Here is an 18,207-nt window from a genome sequence, read left to right as displayed (position 1 = left end):
ATAGAGACCAGAGGACACTCTCCACCTTATTCTTTTTTTTTTCTTTTTTCTGGAAACCTCTTAGGACATTATCTTTAGGGTTTAAGTATTTGTCTAATCACTTTCCCAAGAGGCATATTTTCTAGTCTCCTGTCTGGGGAGTTACTATCTGATCAGTATCCTTCTAAGAGATATGTGGGAGAAGACAGAGAGTGTCTCAACCTAGAAAATTCCGTGTGTATTTGGCTACTTAAGCATTTCAGAGTAGCCATTTCCTTTGCCTTGTTTGCTCTTCTCTAGCACTGAGAAGACGCCTCCAGATATCTGCTGCAAGGGAGGGAGGAAATAGAAGTCCCCACTTCTCAAAAAGCTTTCGCAAAAGTCTCTTCCTTTAGTCACTTCCCACCTCTTCTCGTTACTCATAGAATACCTGCTGTTATCAGTTTCTGACCCTTTCATGGGCTCCGTAGTGTGAATTATTTTTTTCTCACATTTCTCACTGCCTGCATGGCTTCTCACATCTTTTTTTATTTTCCATTATCTGATTTCCTGTTCATTTTGCTCATGGAGATTTTAAAAACAAATGCTTCTTACATTTTTTTATTTTATATGGATGTCTGTGTGCTTGTGTGTTAGTATGTATATGTGAATGCTGGCATCTGCACCAGCTAGAAGATAGCATCAGATTTCCAGAATCTAGGGTTCCAGGCAGTGGTGAGCTGCCAGATGGATGTGGATGCTGGGTTGGGTCTTCTTGAAGAACAGGAATCACGCCTCTGCTTTTCCTATTCTATTTTTACATTTTTTTTATTTCTGTAATTTTTTATTATCTCTGTGTGTGTGTGCATGCATATGCACCTGAGTATATGCACACAACTGTGTAAGTGATGTGTGTGTATGTGTGTGTATGTGTGTGTGTATGTGTGTGTGTATGTGTGTGTGTATGTTTAAGTGTGGGTATGGTGGTGTCACAGCATGAGTGTGGTCAAGGAAAACTCTTGGGAGTCAGTTCTCTCTTTCCAGTGTGGGATCCAGGGACTGAATTTGGGCTATCAGGTTTGCGCAGCAGCCACTTCTGCTGGAGGGGACATGCCATTGGTCCTTTAGTGTCTTTTTGGAGACAAGGTCTTACCATGGGTGACCCAGACTTGCCCAGTGCTCACTTTATACAGACAGGGTTTGTAAGGAGTTGCTTTCTGTTATTGAGACAGACTCTCACCTTGTAACTCTGGCAGGTTCAAAACTAGCTGTATAAGCCAGGTTGGCCTCCAGCTTGCAAGTATCTCCATGTCTCTGCCTCCCACATCCAGTTCAGGAAGCACTATTAACTGCTAAGCATCTCTGTATTCCCCAAACAAATGATTTAAAATTTTTATTATATGTATCTATCAAGAATTCCATGCATAACCACAAGGTATTTTGATGATACCTATTCCTTTTTTTCTTTCAACTTCTCCCGGATTTCCCACATCACCCTCCCAAGGTCATACTTTTTCTTTTTCTTTATGACCCACTTATTGCAGTCAGTGTTGAATGTATGAGTCAGAGTGTAAGGCCATCCATGGGAGGATGGGCAGAATTTAGGCCCAAGCAGTTTTGCTCAAAAGTCACTATACCACACAATGCTCCTTAGACATGTGTGATCACTAAGTTGTATCACATTTTATATGAATTATGCTTTGCCAGATACCATTAGGTTTTTAGTATATTTCTTTAAATTGATCTTTTTGAACTGCTCTTTGGTCTTTTCCTTTCCCACCTCTTATATTCCTGTCTCACTTTTCTCTCTCCAAGCAGTTTTGTTATTTTTGTTTTAGGTAAGTAGGTGTTTTCCAGAATGTAAGCCCATGTACTACAGGTATATAGTGCCTACGGAGGCCAGAAAAGGGTGCCAGAGCCCTTGGGACTGGAGTTCCATCTGTTTGTTAGCTGCCATGTGGGTGCTGGGCATCGAACCTAGGTCCTCTGGAAGAGCAACCAGTGCTCTTAAACACCAAGCTAAATTGTATTTTTTTTAATGTTCCATTCCCTTTAGTATTTTCAGGTTTTGTCTCTTTTCAGAAAAACATTTTTGTATTTATTTATTTATTTATTTATTTATTTAAGATTTCTGCCTCCTCTCCTCCCCGCCACCGCCTCCCATTTCCCTCCCCCTTTCCCAATCAAGTCCCCCTCCTTCGTCAGCCCGAAGAGCAATCACTGAACATAGCGGACAATGAGGACTACTGAGACCTCAAGAACAATGGCACTGGGTTTTGATCCTACTGCACGTATTGGCTTTGTGGGAGCCTAGGCAGTTTGGATGCTCACCTTACTAGACCTGGATGGAGGTGGGTGGTCCTTGGACTTCCCACAGGGCAGGGAACCCTGATTTTTTTTTTGAATTTTTGAGACAGGGTTTTTTTTTGTTGTTGTTGTTCCTGTCCTGGAACTAGCTCTTGTAGACCAGGCTGGCCTGGAACTCAGAGATCCACCTGCCTCTGCCTCCCGAGTGCTGGGATTAAAGGCGTGCGCCACCCCCCCCCCCGGTTTTTTTTTTTTTTTTTTTTTTTTTTTGATGCTGAGAATGTAACTGAAGCCCTTGGGTATGCGAGGCAGATACTCTATCCCTGAGATACAGCCCCATCTTGTAAAACATTCTCTTAACTCCCTTCCATTTTCCCTCCCGGAGTCTGAATATGACCCTGCCTCTTAGTTAAGTCCTGTTTCTTCGTTTTTTTCCCCTTCTCTTCTTCAAAATGTTCTTCTCCTATTGTTCCTCCTCTACTTTTGACATTCCCCTCTTTAAGTTATGGCATTAGTTTACATTTAACATAATGTTAATCAGGATTTACACTTAATAATTTTGTTCTTTTCTTTCTATTTATCTGTGACATTTTTATCTTTGTTTCTTCCCTTCCTTACATGAAAGAAAACATACTTTTTTCTTTGTGGAGCAGGCTTTTTCACTTAACATGTTAATCTTCACTTTCATCCAATTTTCTGCCAATATAATTTTATTTTTCCTTATGGCTAGATAAAATATCATAGTTTTGCTCAATTGGTTGCTTACGGGTACTTGTGGTGATTGTATAGTTTGGTTACTATGCATAGTGTTACATAGCAAAACTGTAAGTCTAACAATCATTTTTTTAAAGAAAAGTATATGAGCATATCCATTGTCATTGTTAGTAGGATTATCTGGTATTTTGCCTTAATTTTGTATATTATATATGTATACATAGACACACACACGCAGACACACACACACACACATATCCCTGTCAGTTGAATATTTGGCAAATATTTTGTTCCATCCCAGATGTAATCCCATTGATCAAGTCTTGTAACTGTTTCCTGAGCTATTGGACTCTTATTCTTCATAGCTCTTAAATTGGTTCCCCTATATTGTCCTGTAGAAGCTTCAGAGTTTAGGTCTTTTATGAGTCAATTGTTGTATAAGTGGAGAGATAAAAACGAAGTTTCTGTTTTCTATTCAGTACTGGAAAACAGAATGCAATTTTAAATTTAGAAACCAGATGTGGTTTATGGGATATCATATGCAGATGATAAGCATCATAAAGTACTAGAATTATTATTTATTCAAATATACTAAGGTGAAGGAGAATTTAATTTTCTCAGTTTATAAATGGATTTAGGGTTATGTGCAAAAAGGCTATATGCCTTTGCTCTATGTAACCCTACAAGCGATAAATATTAGACTAAGAATATAAATCAATGACAACAGAGTGATGGACTAGCATATGTAAGTTGCTGGGTTAAATCCTAGTCTGTGAAAGAAAACATAAAGCAATAGAGAAGGAAGAGGGAACATGATTTGATGGGTATATATTGCGACATTCAACTGAAAGAAAGCTTGATTTGTAAAATTCAGCACTGGTTGACTGACTTTGGTAAGTCCCATAGCTTCTCTGAATGTCCATTTCCTTGCCTCTAGTGCCCGTGTTGCAGTGTTGTTTAGAGAAATAAACTGATGGATTGTGAAATTGGTTTTTGAGTTTAAAATGTTTTGTCCTTTTCTTATAGTGTCTTAGTGCCCTCTGCTCTGTATTTCCTACACTGCATTGTAATTTATTTGTCTGTGGTGTCTGACTATTACTAGATTATCTTTTCTTAAAAGCAAGTTTTTATCTATCTTTGAACATCAAAGATTAACATGTAAATACTCAGCAGATACTCGATGAATATGTATATAAATGTTTCATTTGGAAGATGAACCGGGGAGACTCAAGTTTAACTCTAAATTTTCTGCTTATCACATGCTACTAAAAGTCTAGAAATAATAAGGTTGACATAGTAAGAAATTTTCAGAATGCAAAAACATGATGTTGCGGAATAGTTATAGATTTATTAAACCTCATATTAACATTCTCGAGCTTACTTTCTAAAGGGACATTGTTGAGATGGCTTAATTGAGTTTATGTCTAAGAAGGGAGGCTATGATTTGTCAAGTGAGAAGTAATTTTCTGGCTAAGGAATGATAACAGCTGAAATGAATCTCAAAAGTAGGAAATTTGGCAAAGGAATATGATGATTAAACAAATTCATTAGAACAGAAAGGTATTAAAAGCATTTTGGGGAGTGTGGTTAAATCATGGAAAACCAAGCTTCCTTATGAGGCACAAAACATTTTAAAGACAGGAAGCAGAGGCTTTGTTATTGTTTGAAAGAAATTGAAGGTGCATTTGCAGGAAAGTATACCCAGTTAAAGAGTAGAAGAGATACACCTGCTGGAAAGGCTCTCGCTAGAAAAGATCTTAAATACAAGTGTGTGTGCGGGGAGTGGGGGGGCTGTGAAGTACAAACAGTAAAATGAAAGAATAGTGGAAATTTGTTTTTAAATGACTTTTAATTGTAACTTATATTTGAAGAAGAACAAGCATCCGATGCAATGTTCTTGAATAAGGCATTGACAAGAGAGGACAGGAAAGAAAGCAGCATTAGGATTCTAGTTTTGGACTGGACCTGAGGGAACTTAAGATGGAAGAGTTATTTCCGGAAAAGTCTCAAACAAGGTCCGTGGACAGAGCCTGTTACAAACCCGGTGTGGTGCGCACGCCTTCAGCTCCCGCACCCCGGCTTGTTCATGCAATTCTTTGCATGTGCTATTGTCCTTTTGTTGCTTTTTTTGCTGTTCTGTTAGGCTTCTCTTTAAGGCATTTGATCAGATCTATCTCTCAAGCATTTTATTGAGGTTTTAATTCCTCTTGTCATATTTTTTAACTCCCAAGAGTTCTTTTAGTACCTCAAAAGTCCTCTTTATTACCTTAAAATTTCCTCTTCTTGTTTTATGGTTGTAATATTTCTGCTAATTGCTCCACGGATGCCTTATGATAGACTTTGAAAATTATTCTCCTGCGTTTGAAGGCTTCTTCCCAAGAGAGTAGACCCTTCAGTCTTCTGCTGAGGTGGGGGAAGGGAAGTTGCTGGGCTGTGACTAGTGGGTACAGGAATTTGTAGGTTTCTTAGCTTCTTAGGCTAACTTTCATCAGTCACCTTTTGTGCATGCTTAGAGAAGGACTTGGCCTCTGAACATTCTTCAGCCGTTTTGGAGCTCTCAATATAAATTCAGTTGCCTCTCAATTTTCTTTGCTATGAGGTTGGAAGGCAACTTTCTCAGATATATTGATTTACTTACTATTTACCTGGCCCACTATTTACAGCTAAAATTTGTTCCAATGTTTTCCTTTCCTATAGCATCTAAAGTTTTGCAATTATGATCTTTTATAATTCCTTTACTATATTTTTATTGTGGTTTTGAAAAGGAAGCAGATCCAAATGTATGAGTTTGTGGTGATATTATTTTGTTTGTGCTTTAACAAATAAAGCTTGCCTGAATATCAGACTAGCCACACTAGTTAGCCATAGAGGCCAGGCAGTGGTGGCACACACATTTAAATCCAGCCTTTAGGAGACAGAGGCACAGAGAGATCTATGAGTTCAAGGTCATCCTGGGCTACACGAGATTGAATCAGTCTAAAAAAGAAACAGAGCCAAGTAGTGGTGACTCACACCTTTAATCCCAGAGCTAGGGAGGTGGAGACAGGAAGGGACATGGCTGGGTAGAGAGAGGAATATAAGGCATGAGGAGACAGGAGCTTAGAGCATTTAGTCTGAGGATTCCTAGGGACAAGATCGCCCCTTTGGTCTGAGGATTCAGTGGAGGTAAGAACTAGTGTCTGGCTGCTCTGCTTCTCTGATCTTTCAGCATTAACACCTATATCTGACTTCGGGCTTTTATTATTAAGATCAATTAGAATTCATGCTACATGAGTTCAATATGCTATGTTTAGTCAGTCTCTTGTCGGCTAGGTCTTTATATCTTGTGACCATCCCCTTTATGTTTTAACTACCACATTATACAGACTCTTTCTATTTTTGGCTCCTTTCTTTTGTCATCTTCCCCCACAGGTTGATCGCCACCCGCCACACATGCACTCTGCTATACATTAATCGCCCCCCCCTAATGCACGTAATTATAACAAATTGGAGTTTAAACCTCTTCAGCTCATTTTTTAATTTTTATTTTTGAGCAGGGAAACAGATTAGGAAAGGTGAGAGAGAACTCTTGAAAGTAGGAGGGTCTCTAAAAAGGATAAATACCTCTTTAATTCATCCTGGATTTTGATGGGATAAAGTCTGTTTTCCTTAACATTCAGAGACTTCCGTAAGTTAGTCTTTGTCTATGTCTTTTCAAGTTTGTATTTTGGGTATTCTAACACAATCATAGTCATCCCCACACTGACACTTTTAACAGTATGCAAATTTATCTGGAACAAGTGGAGACACAATTAGTATTGCCGCTGCTGTAGCTAGTCCATTTAGCAGGTGTTTTATTGATTCTGAGTGCATCACACAGCCTATTTCAGTCTGGGTTTCAAAAACCTGTTTTCCATATATGTTGCTTCTTCAATGGGTTCGTTATACTGTATAGTGACATGTTAATCTATACATTATTTCTATTTCTGCTAGATTTTGAAGATGTAAAGATCAGAGGATTTGTAATCATATTTGTAAATTAACTGCTATTGCATGATAGTATGTTTAAGTCTCAGCTTAAGGACCAATTTGTGCATTGTGATGTAACATGTTTCTAGGGCTTAACATTGTAACTAATTATTCTCACCAAAACAATGTTCTGACATTCGCATTAAATATCTTTATAACATTTTTCTGGCAGTATATTGTGCAATGGTGTTCTCTACCCCTCTCCTCAGAATTGTCTTCGCTGGTATCTTTATTAGGAATCTAATTCTTTGGATGGAAAATTCACCAGCTGCTGTATCTTCTAGTACATTGGCAAGTCTGTTTGCATGTTGCTTTGGAGTTTCAGCACCACTAACATTTTTGGGGAGTGTACTTTGGGAAAAAGGAAGAGGTAAACTTTCAGAATACTGCTTTTGACTTTTGATTGATGCTTGAAATATCTTACTGTGTATATGCTATACACAAAATACAAAAATGCAAATAAAAACAACTTTAAAATTATTTTTAATTGAGGATATAAAGATAAGTAAAAGACAGCAACACTTTAAGACACTGTTTAGTATACTTTCCACATCATCACATTTATCTTTGATGGACAAAATTAAAAGGACATAGTATAGAAAGGCTAATATCAACTGCCTTGGACTGCAAATGTTTTTATAGTGGGAGAAGAGAGCAAAGACACAATCGAGAAATGGGATGATCAGTTACAGATTTGCAGTTAGCCTAATTCTATGTATAAGAGAAAAGGAGCAGATGCCCCCAAAAGACTAAATGTGCCCACTCTGAAAAAAGACTGTACAAAACTAGTTTGAGACGCGGGCGGGGAGGAGAAAAGTAAAACGAACAAACAAACAAACAAAAACCCTGATGAAGTAGAAAATGGAGTTCTACAGAAAACAGGAAAAAGAAAAAATTGAATACTGTTGATAAATTTATTTAGAAGATTTTTTTTAGGTAAATTTAGAGGGAGCTTTTAAACATGCCTACTTCATATTAGAATGTGTTTGCAAAGGCAGATACCCAGGGCTGCAGGTGTCAATCAGTAGAGTGCTCGGCTACCAAGCAAAACGTCCTGGGTTCAATCCCTAGCAAAATCTGGATTTGATAGCACGCGCCTGTGTGTAAATCACCACACCTGACTTCAAAGGCTAGTTGTTATAGCAAATAAAATATACTCCTGTTATAGCGAATAAAATATACTCTTAAAATGATTTTGCCTGTTAATTTTTATATTTTATGTAACTACTAAAAACCTTAAAAACTATATATATGTATGTATGTATGTATCATATTCCTATTTACATTGTACTTTTATTGCACAGTGGTGATCTAGTCCTAGCCCATATGATGTTCATGTGTTGTTCAATTTCAGGATTCTGTATTGTATTGTCATTATGTCTGTGAATTTGTCTCACTTACTCCTATTGTTGCTTTATGTATTTTGAAACAGTTTGAGTTTCCAGTTCAAACACAAGAGACTCCTCTTGTGTGTCCCAAAAGGAGTTTCTTTACCAAGCCAACTATTATACTTGGTAGTCTTTTACCCTTTGGCTGTATTTTTCTGCAACTTCCTTACATTCTAAATCGTATTTGGTGAGTATCACATCTCAATAAATTCAAGTTTGGTTTAATCCATAACAATAGAGCATATTTATATGGTAATAGTTCAGTAATAATGTAATGGTTCAGGACTTGTGTGCAGTGTTCGAAGATAAAATCAAGGAAGATGGATGATAGGTACCAAAATAAAATTAAATCAATAAGTTCCAATGTTGTAAAGCACAGTAGAATGGCTTTAGTTTATAGTAATATACATATTTTATAAAGACTAGAAATTTTGTGTTGGTAGGATTGAACATAGGGCTTTCTTTATGCCAAGTAAAAACCTCAAAGTTTTAGTTTTGTTGATTAACTTTGTATCATTTCAAAGAGGTTAAATTCTTGTATATTTCATCTATCTTTACTTTATTCAGGAAATATTAATTTGGCTTTGGTTAATTTCCTAGGGAACAGATTTAATTTGCAGCTTTTAAACATGACTCTAATGGAATTCTCTATGAAGATTTACTTTAAAAAAATTAATAACCAGGGTTTGGGGCTGGAATGATAGCTCAGCCGTTGAGAGTACTTGTTGCTCTTCAAGAGGACCTAATTCAGTTCCCAGCACTCATGGCGGATGACTCACAACTTCCCGTAACTCCAGTTCTAGTAGCTAGCCTCTGTGAGCACAGGCGCGCGCACACACACACACACACACACACACACACACACACACACACTTAAACAGACATCCACATAAATAAATAGAGGTCAGTGAGATTGCCAGTCCACCTGCATTTGATCATTGAATTCACACTATGGAAGGAATAAATTGACTCCACCAGTAATCCTGTGCCCTCCATCCAAGTGCAGTGGCATGCCTGCACCCACACACATAGACACACAGGAAAAAAATTAAAATTGGAAAAGTAACCTCTTGGTAAGCTGTTTTCCATGCCTTAGAGACATTTTCCAGGACTTAACTGAACCTCGTGGGACGGCAGGCATATGGAAACCCTAGGGTGGAATGTACCTAAATATGGAGAGGGGAGATCTGATTTTTATATTTTAAATATTGCCCTTCCAAAGGAATATTTAGAATTCCTCCGCTAAAATTAATGTGAACATTATTGGCTTTATTGGCTTTTGAGTTTTCATGTGTACTGAGCTGTACATAGTCCTTTTCTGTTTTCTTCCTGTCAACTATTAGATCTTGTGTCAGAATACCTGTTGCTTATACGGTTTTGTTTGCTGCTTTTAATCTGTCGTGATTTAAGAATTATGATAATGTAATGGTTATATGTATTTGCAAAATGAGTAGCTGTGCCTTCTGTTTCAAAGCGCGCTAGCTTGAGCTGGGGAGGTAGCTTAGTAGTAGAGCGCTTGCTTAGGTGCACAGGTCCTGGGTTCTATCCTCAGCACAGGAAATAAGAAGAAAAGTCAGCTCTGTGTGATGGCAAATGCCTGTGATCCCTGCCATCCCAACAATTTGTGAGGCTGAGGCAGGAAGAGCATGAGGATAGGTCCAGCCTCGGCTACACAGAGCAAGACCCTGCCTCCAAAAATATGGGCAAGCGCTTTACTACATTAGCTTGATGACCACTCTCTCATTTCTTCTTTTCAAGATAGGGTTTCTTTGTGTAGTCTTAACTGTCCTGGAACTAGTTCTGTAGGAACTCAGAGAGATCTGCCAGTCTCTGCCTCACGAGTGCTGGGATTAAGGTTGTACGCCATCATGTTGGCTTTACCCCTTCCTTTCTTCCTTCCTTCCTTCCTTCCTTTCTTTCTTTCTTTCTTTCTTTCTTTCTTTCTTTCTTTCTTTCTTTCTTCCTTCCTTCCTTCCTTCCTTCCTTTTTTTTTACTTTATTTATTTATTTTTATTATTTAATTGAAAATTTCCACCTCCTCCCCGCCTCCCATTTCCCTCCCGCTCCCCCCATTTCCCTTCCCCTCCCTCTCCAGTCCAAACAGCAGTCGGGGTTCCCTGCCCTGTGGGAAGTCCAAGGTCCTCCCCCATCCATCTAGGTCTACGAAGGTGAGCATCGAAATAGGCTAGGCTCCCACAAGCCAGTACATGCAGTAGAATCAAAACCCAGTGCCATTGTCCTTGGCTTCTCAGTCAGCCCTGCTTGTCAGCCAGGTTCAGGGAGTCCGGTTTGATCACATGCTCCATCACCCAGCTGGCCTTGTTGAGCTCCCATTAGATCAGCCCCACCGTCTCAGTGGGTGGACGCACCCCTCACGGTCCTAACTTCCTGGCTCATGTTCTCCCTCCTTCTGCTCCTCATTTGGACCTTAGGAGCTCAGTCCAGTGTTCCAATGTATTTAGAAACTGGCCAGCTAGCATATTGCTATGGAGAGGTTTGAAGACAGACAAAGGCAATAGGTAAAAGTCAGTAGCGACAGTGCTTGTGGGCACTTACTGCTCTTCCAGAGGTCCTGAATTTTCTTTCCAGCACCCATATGAGACAGTTCATAGTTGCCTGGAAGTCCAGCTCCACTGGATCTAACACAGTGACACAGACACACACACACACACAAACACACACACACACAATACTTTAAAAATTAGCTTTAAAAAAAGAAGTAAAATGCAGCAGCTATGTTTTTCTGATTTTTTTATATATATATTTTTTTTTAAACCGGAGTAGTCTTTCAAAGAATCCTGTCCTGGAACTTGCTCTGTAGACAAGTCTGGCCTTGAACTCAGAGATCCTCCTGTCTCTGTCTCCCAAGAGTTGGGATCAAAGATGTGTGCCACCACTGCCTGGCTCAAATATCTTTTAAGTCCTCAAAAGTCAGAATTATCCATGTCCATTCTAAGGCCTGACTTTTGAAGCAGGATTGGGACAAATTGGTTTGAAAGGCAAACGGTCGACTCTGGGGCTTTCATGTTGCCTGTCTAGCTCCGTGGGAGAGTGCCTGCTTAACACTTCCAAGGCCCTAGGTTCAACTTGAAGGCGTAAGTCATGAACAATGCCACACCATTTTGGAATTATGATTTATAGGGTGGTATTTATTTAAAGAGGAAAAAACTTACAGATCACCGTCCCAGACACCAGCCCTCTGCGCAACCAGGAAGGGAGTCTAGTCGCCGGTGGAGCAGGAAATGAAGAGAGAGAGCGGAGGGAAGTAGCCAATTTTTTAAAGGGAGAGAGACCATGTCCCAATGGGCTGGCATCTCAGCAGCTATTGGTTGGAGGAGCGGAAGGACCTTCCGCAACACAACTTCAGGAAAAAAAAATCTGTCAAAAAGGTGTTAAAATGAGAATCAAACTTGTACATGCTTATTAATTACAGAATATTCCCCCAACCTTCCATATTATCTTCACACCCAAATATATTTCATATTATACTTCAGTGAAGTATTTACTAATTTAATGGTTTTCTCAATACTCACAGCTTTAAAAATGAACCACAGTTGATTAATTAATTTAATTGTACTGGGATCTGGAATGAGGGCTTTCTGCATTCAAAGGAGGGGCTCCTTTGCCTCCCTTTTTACTATTAATTTTGAGACAGCCTCACTAAGTTACATAAATTCTTCTTGAGTTTGCGTTCCTCTTGCCTTAGCTTCCTGAGCAGCTGAGTTCCCTCATATGCCTGTACGAGTAGCATGTTCCTTGATGCTTGGATTCAGGGGGCTTTTAAAGATGTTTGTTATTCTTTCCGATGTAATCAGTTCAGCTTTCCAATGACAAAGGTAGTCATTGATTTCTTTTGGTTTGCCCTAAATACAACCCACACACATATTTTTAAAAGATGCCTGTTTCAAAGATTAGTTAATAGAATTTCTTGCACCACACTATGAAAACATAGTTGGAGAGGCATCTTTAGAGCTTCAAAGGCAAAGGCATATTTGAGTCTGTCATTTTCTAGTATATAATATGTTTACCGATATTTATGGCAATTACAAATCTTTTGTTTCTAAAATGACAACTTCAATCTTTGTAGAGATATTGATGAGTCTCAAGTTTAAACTTAGTAATGTAAACAGATAAACATGGGTAAAAAGTGGTGTACACTTCTAGAGAAGGTGGGGCTAAAATCTGAAAGTATGTTAGTAAGAGATTACTTTTAGTACTATGTGGATGAATGGAGGCTTGGAATAAAGAGTTTAAAGGCTGGCCAGCCATGGTGCTACACACCTTTAATCTCAGCACTTGGGAGGAAGAAGTAGGTCGATCTCTATGAACCTGGTCCACAATGTGAGTTCTAGGACAGCCAGAGTTAATGTTGAAATCCTATTTCAGAAAGGGGTGGGAAAAGATGAGGAAAGGGAGGGTTAGTGGGAGTAGGGGCAGGGAGAGAAGGAAAAATATCGAGAATTGTGTGATAGTCTTTTTCTATGTAATGTTAAAAATTTAAATCTTGTGTTTGTTTTTAGGTCTGCTCATATGCACTACCTGCTTGCCTTCCTTCTCTTAGTATTTTTAATTATTATGATTTGCTGTTCAGAAGTTACAGTTCTGCTATACTATTTTTGACTGTGTGCTGAGGTAAAGACACAGATATTAATGTTACTTAAGTATTCTAAAATTGCATTATTGGAATTAGAGTGTGTTCTCAGAAGGGTATTGAAATAAATACTAACTTCATGATTTTTATTACTTGGGATAATTTCTATATTATACTTTCCTAATGATATATTTCGACTTTGATGTAGGTACCGAGAGCTACTTTAGATGCAAGATTTAAAAAGAAAGCAATTTCTCTTTGGGTGGTTACTTTAATTTCTGCTTGTTATTCAGTTAACACTGAAAAAATATGGCAGTGGGGGGCTGGTTTGAGTTTAAAAATATGGGGGTAGGTGACTAATTTTCGTTTAGACATGTAAAAGACTTAGTACAGTGATTTTGAAAAACAATTAAAGGTTTCTTTCTAGTGCCGGCAAGGAATATATTTTGTGGGATTGAGGTCCCTGCTGCAGGTCCTTTTCCCTTCTTCTTATATATTTCTCTTCTTCTATATATGTCCTGGAATTCACTCTGTAGACCAGGCTGGTCTTGAACTCACAGAGACCCATCTGCCTCTGCCTCCAGAGTGCTGGGATTAAAGGGATTAAAGGCATGCGCCACCACTATGGTTACATCTCTCTCTTAAAATGTATCTATCTATCATCTATCTATCTATCTATCTATCTATCTATCTATCTATCTATCTATNACTATGGTTACATCTCTCTCTTAAAATGTATCTATCTATCTATCTATCTATCTATCTATCTATCTATCTATCTACCTACCTATCTATCATCTATCTATCTATCTATCTATCTATCTATCTATCTATCTATGTGTGTTCCCTTTTAATTGCTAAGCCATCTCTCTAGCCTCACCTTGTTTCAGGGTTAGCACTAGGGTTAGGTTAAATCTCATAAATCATCATTTTATTATTGTTAAATGTCATTGTCTAAAGGTAACAATAAAGAATTATGAGAATGATTATAGTACTTGTTGCTTTGCAGCATTTTGTTCTTTAGATGTAGGTATGAAATATATAATTAAATATGTATTATATTTAGCTACTGATAAATTTTCTGGTGCATTTTTATCATAAATAGAAGATGTAACAATTGTTAATGAGCCTTAAGAAGCAAACATATCGTGTGTATATTTTATTTCTTAGAAAATATTTGGGACATCTTCAACATCAATAATGAACCAGAAGAACTCATGGTACCAAACATCAGTATACATGGGGCTAGAGTTTATTACAGAAGAAGACACATCATAATGAACAAGGGAAAAAGACACAGTTCATGAGTCTTGGCAAGATCAGGCTTCATATTGACTTCAGTCATGTCCCCCATAGATCCTGAATTTAGCTAGAAAATCCCATTAACTACAAGGTCTATCTTAAATTTCTATAATACTTTTTCTTGTATCTGACCTAAGTCATCACTAGACATAGTATTGCATTTTTTAAAATAATGGGTTTCATTATGAACTTTTCTTCTATTTTTTTAGATTATAATTACATTTTTTCATTTCCTGAATATCCTCCCTAAATTCCCTCCCATATACCCTTCCTTGTTTTCTTTCAAGTTTGTACCCTCTTTTAAAAATTGATTTACATAATACATGAATAAATATATGTACATATAAATCCTTAAATACAACCTGCTCAGTCTGTATAATGTTACTTGTATGTATGTTTTCAGAGATAACCATTTGGTATAAAATAAGCAATTGGTGTACTCTTCCTGGTGAAGACTGTTTCCCCCATCCTTAGTGTCCCTTAGTTGTCTTTGTGTAGGGTTGAGGCCTCATGGGTTTCCCTCCCCCATCCACTTTGATATGTCTGTGAAACTTCTCTTCGCAACAGATGAAGAACACTACAGCAAATCACATCAATCAAACACAGAGTTTTGGAGATCAGTTCTAACAGATACATCTGCAAAACACTTTTGTACCTAAGGCTTAGTGAATACTGGAGAAGAAGGGGACAGAAATATTTTTAAGAGTCAGAGGATCAGGGAGCTTGCTGTGAGATTGTGTCTCCTAGTAATGCCAAAAGCTGCACCCATGAAGCCTCACCAACAAAACTGCCTTATCATGAGCTTTTCCTCTATCTATGTAATGTATTTGGTCATATGCCATAACTTTTCTTTTGTGACCCCCCACTCCCTTTGATACCATTCTTTCCAACTAGTTCCTCTTTTCCTTTTGGTGACCCCTAGAGTTTAGTTATGATTTCTTACAGGAGCATGCGGGAGGGGTTATGCATAGGAAATGTGTGACTTACAAGTGGCTATACCATTGAAGAAAATACCTCTCCTTTTTCTAGCAGTCATTAACTTCATTTACAAACTCGGTGAGGGCGGGGTCTTGTGCTCTATTCTCTTCTGTGATAGAATGTTAACAGTCTTGATTTTGTACATGCCTGGTGCTGAGAAGCACAGTTTCTGAGTGTTTGAGAATGCAGTGACCATGCCACACATAGTAGAAAGCATCCTATAATACTCTGCAACTTTCCTCTGACTTTTTTTCTGCTCCTTATTCCCATGTCTCCTGAGACTCAGCAGTGGTTATATAGGTGTCTCATTAGGGCTAAACAGTAGATTCTTGCCACTACTATTGGTTGCCCACTAGTATTAGATAGTCATTTGGTCAGAAGACATGGATGAATCAAGCTGAAACTGACCAGGCACCTCCCTCCCTGTTGTTTGGTTCTTATAGTAGTAAAAAGGATAGAGATTGCCATAGGAGAATTGTCATATTAGCAGTCCTACTTAGCTACGGACCCTTTATGTTATATTATCAAATAGCCAGGCAATGCATCTGGCCTTGGTGCAATAGTGGCAAGTCTGTTACTGGGGAAGTCAATTGATTTTTATTGGATTTGAGATATTGTGGGCAGGCGGAAATTCATGCCCGCCATAGTAAGCTTAGTCAACATCCTATTTGGTCAGATTATTAGCCCTAGTAGTGAACGATTGCTATTGTTTTCCTTAGTGGACAAGATGTGCCTGCCATATTTCTGCCTGAATATTTTTTATTACCATTGAGCAGTGCTACTGTCAGCTTTTGCCAGAGAGACTTGGTTTTTGCAGTAGATGATAGCTACTACAGAGACTCCAAACTGGGCACAGCAGAACTCATGGCAGTAAAGGAAGTTGAGCTGAATGCCTTCCCAGGCTGAGGCAGTCTTAAAATTGCATTCCCCATGAATTATAACTCCATGCTTCAGAAGGCACATGTGATATCCCTGGAAATAGAGTTTACAGTAGCTAGAGCATCTCAAACATGACATAATTATATGTTTTATTAAATTGCTTATGGAAAATCAACTTTTATTTATATTTTTTTAAAATATAATTTTTTATTGAAAAAAATAATTTCCGCCTCCTCCCCACCTCCCATTTCCCTCCCCGTCTCCCTTTTCCCCCCTCTTCCCTCTCCTCTCCCCCTCCCACCACTCCTTTCCCCCTCCCTCTCCAGTCTGAGGGGCAGTCAGGGTTCCCTGCCCTGTGGAAAGTCCAAAGTCCTCCCTGCTCCATCCTGGTCTAGGAAGGTGGACATCCAAACTGGCTAGGCTCCCACAAAGCCAGAACATGAAGTAGGATCAAAACCCAGTGGCATTGTCCTTGGCTTCTCAGCAGCCCTCATTGTCCGCCATATTCAGAGAGTCCGGTTTTATCCCATGCTTTTTCAGTCGCAGTCCAGCTGGCCTTGGTGAGCTCACAATAGATCAGCCCCACTGTCTCCGTGGGTGGGTGCACCCCTCGTGGTCCTGACTTCTTTGCTCATATTTTCCCTCCTTCTGCTCCTCCTTGGGACATTGGGAGCTCAGTCCGGTGCTCCAGTGTGGGTCTCTGTCTCTATCTCCATCCATCTCCAGATGAAGGTTCTATGTATGAGTGTTTTGCCTGCATGTATACCTGTGCACCATGTGTGTGTCGTGTCTGCAGAGGTGAGAAGAAGACATGAGATTCACTGGAACTGGCGTTAGAGAGAACTGTGACCACCATGTGGGTGCTGGGAATCAAACCTGGGTCCTCTGGAAGTGCAGCAGTGATCCTCACCACTGAACTATCTTTCCAGTCACTACATTTTCTACTTTTAATTAGTTACGTTATAGAGTTCATCTTGTGTTATAAGTATAACTGCTAGTCCATTTATACTTATGATTTTACCTAAGCAGCATTTATTTCTGTTTTTACAGGATTGTGGTTGGTGGTGGAGAGCCTTTTGGACTGGCGGTTTTACATCCATTTATGTTCTTCTATACGCAATTCCTTACTTCTTTACCAAACTTCAGGTCACTTTATGTACTTTGGGTACACATTGATTCTCGTGCTAGCTTTCTTTCTTTTCAGAGGTACGTGACAACAGAATTGTGCAGTATATTTTAGATTCTCTAAAGAGTCAGACATTTGTAATCTACTAAGCGTCAATAACTATTAGAGGAAGGTACAGGGAACAAAGTCACCATGTCCATTCATATGTTTTTGGCATCGAATATCACGAAGCCTGGGGAACTAAATGTACCTTCCATACTTCCTTGTAAGATTTCTTTTCTTTGTGGGTATTTTTAATCACCAGGGATATTTTCCAAACCACAGAGTTGGTTAAATGTAATAAACTTTGAATAGGCTCCAAGTACAAAAATTAACAGATTTAAATACCTTTTGAATTATTAAAATTAGATTATTTGGCCACATAAGCAATTACATGTCAAGTACAAGATGTATATACTTGTAAGGATTAGTGGGTTGCTGGCTATTATTTGTTTCAAATGGGGTGGAAACATTTTTCATACTTAATGAGTGCTTGAATTAGGAGAAAAAAATGAAATGTTTTATAAAATGGCCTAGTTGAAAATATAATAAAATTTCAGAGGCATTAGACTTTCTGAACACAAAAAAAATGTTTTAGCTTGCCTCACTAAGTTTGAGTTTTAGTAGCTTAGATCATATCATTTTTATAAGACAGAGTAGAAAACTTAAGTATTTTGTCAGAGTTAACATTCAGGTTCAGCAAATACATAAAATGAAAACTGGGAACTGGGGAAGTGGGTCCGTATCTAAAGTGTTTACTAGACAAACTTAAGCACCTGACTACAGATGTTTGTCCATTATCATCATGGCAGGGAGCGTGGTGGCATGTATGGTGTAGGAGAAGTAGCTGAGACCTTTACATTCTGATACAAGGCAACAAACAGGCGGGGAGAGAGAGAGAGAGAGAGAGAGAGAGA

At 38.6% G+C, this 18,207-nt stretch overlaps 1 pseudogene; it reads left to right on the top strand.

Annotated features, from left to right (window-relative positions):
* The window catches only part of LOC126512134 (transmembrane 9 superfamily member 2-like), a 140,231-nt pseudogene that overhangs the window by 96,394 nt on the left and 25,630 nt on the right, over positions 1 to 18,207 (top strand).

This window comes from Alexandromys fortis, unplaced genomic scaffold (assembly GCF_014885135.2).
Source record: "Alexandromys fortis isolate MF-2015 unplaced genomic scaffold, M_Fortis_MF-2015_v1.1 scaffold_95, whole genome shotgun sequence".
NCBI lineage: Eukaryota > Metazoa > Chordata > Mammalia > Rodentia > Cricetidae > Alexandromys > Alexandromys fortis.
This window is presented reverse-complemented; position numbering and strand designations above follow the sequence as displayed.